This window comes from Pteropus vampyrus, unplaced genomic scaffold (genome assembly GCF_000151845.1).
Source record: "Pteropus vampyrus isolate Shadow unplaced genomic scaffold, Pvam_2.0 Scaffold23, whole genome shotgun sequence".
Taxonomy (NCBI): domain Eukaryota; kingdom Metazoa; phylum Chordata; class Mammalia; order Chiroptera; family Pteropodidae; genus Pteropus; species Pteropus vampyrus.
Window position 1 is genome coordinate 10,477,105 of NW_011888804.1, and position 2,356 is coordinate 10,479,460.

The following is a 2,356-nucleotide window of genomic DNA, read 5'->3' on the forward strand; positions in this document are numbered from 1 at the left end:
GCCATGGGGGAGGGGCGCGCGGGAGGAGCCGGGGACCCCGACCTTGGGCGCCCCGCGGAACCCGGACTACAGGTGCAGGGGCTGGACCGCAACTTCACCCTGGAACACCCGGACCGCACACCCACAGGAAGAGGACTCTGACTCCCCTAACAGCCCCACGCCCAGCCCCCACACTCACAGCTGACCCCTGTTGAGCCTGACCCTGACCTCTTGGAGCCCCCGACACAATCAAGGACCCCCTAGCGGCTGCGCCCACCTCCAGGATACCTCACCCCCGCTGCGTGTTCCCCGCAGGGACCCTACAGTCAAAGGCGCAGCCCCCGGCGACTGCAAGCTGCATGGTCTGGGCTCTCAGGGAGACCCCGGCTGTTTGGGTCCCGAGGAGAGGGTAGTCCCTTACCTCTGACCCTAGCGCCCCTTTTGGGCTCCGTGCCCTCAGACCCTTGGGCCAGCCCTACCTGCTCAGAGGGCGTGGAGGTCGCGATCACGCCGTGCTCAGCCAGCCCCTTCCGGTGACCGCAGCCCCTAGAAGGCCCCTGGGGTCAAGCGACGCGCCTAACGTAGCCCGCCGGGACCTAAGCTGGTGGCCGTCATTCAGATGGCCTGCTGAGGGCTGGAGCTGGCCTTGAGCCGCGGCCACTTCTCTAGGGAGTTACTTAATGGACCGCTCTCTACGTAGAACACCAAACAAAGAAACACCACAGAGTCTGAGAGGAACCCAGATTTGACATGCAGAGAAGTCGTGCCCTAGCACTAGTCAAGATTGAAAACCCATTCAATAACCCATTAGAAAGGCTGATTATGTGACTTCTTTCCAAATTAATGTATAAGTTTAATGTTGTCCTAACAGGACGTTTCTTAGACTTAACAAAATTCTAAGTTCAACTGGAAAAATAGCCCAAAACAGCTATCATTTACCCCCTTGGGAACAAAAAATGGAATGAAGTTGAATTTGCCCTAACAGATATTAAAACGAGTTATAAAGTCAATTCAGTGCCGTGTAGACTAGGAAACAATCAAAAGCCTAGGAACAGAACCTAGAAATGGTAAGAACATAATAAATTAAAGGAAATATCCAACATCCATGAAAAAGGAGTTATCAAGTGTCTATGAAGAAAAGAAAAATTCCACCAGTAGAGCTCAGTAGGGAACTCACTATTTGCAGAAACTACTGAAAAAAATGTCAATGCTCTCCTAACCAAAGACGTGCAAGTTAAAACTACAAGATGCTAATTTTTTGTTTTTTACCAACTTAGAAATCATTTTCAAATGATAACCTTCAAACAAACACAGGCAGGAGTCTGATCTTATGGGTAATCACTCTCATACACTGTTGGAAGCATATAAATAGCCTCAGAAGTCCAGGAGTTCAGCAGTATGAGTCAAAAAAAATTCTTTTTAAATTCTCATACCCCCTTGGACTGATACTAATTCATCTTTCAGGATGCTAAAGGAATTAACCACATTTGCAGACAATAAACTTAATTATCTGTCTCTCTAACCAGACAATAAGCTTGGAACGCCAGCACCAAGAGCACACCTGAGATTTAATAGGCATTCAATAGTAGCTTGTTTCATTTACATTTGAAAATTAATGTATAATCATCATTTTCCCATGTCATTTATAATAATGAAAAAACTCATACACAGAATAAAGTTCTGACAATAGGGAATTGGTTAAATAGTCCATATGATGAACTGTTAAGTAGCCACTACAAGTGGCGTTTATAAGGATGTTTTATGATCTGGAAATGTGAAAATGATTACGTTAAAAAAGCAAAGTACTAAATTGCATGAAATAGATGCATGCAAAATATTGATCTATGGAGAAGTAAATGAAGAAAATGTATCAAACTATTTACTGAGGTTCTCTCTAGGGGTTGGGATTTTTTTCATATACATGTATGTTTTAGTGCATGTTTTACTACAAAAGTAATGTTTCTTTTTAAAATTTATTGGGGTAACATTGGTTAAGAACATTATATAATTTCAGGTGTACAACATTATGATTTGACATCTGTGTACTCTATTGCATACTCACCACCTGAAGTCTAGTTTCCTTCCATTACCAAATATTTGACCCCTTTTACCCACTTTGTCTCCCTCCAAAAAGTAACATTGCTAATTAGAACAATTCTGCCTAGATTGGAAGACATTTTTTCAAAGCTGCTAATTCTCTTCCCTCCTAAACTCCCTCCCATCTGTCCTCTGAAGTAACCTGAACAGTTTGACATGTATTTTCACTTCCTTCTCTGACATCGATGTGTATCTGTTCACATGTTACAAAAAAAGACCTTACTGCTTTGAAACTATAAAATATTATACTCTATAAACTTTAAGTCTCTATAGAACTTAC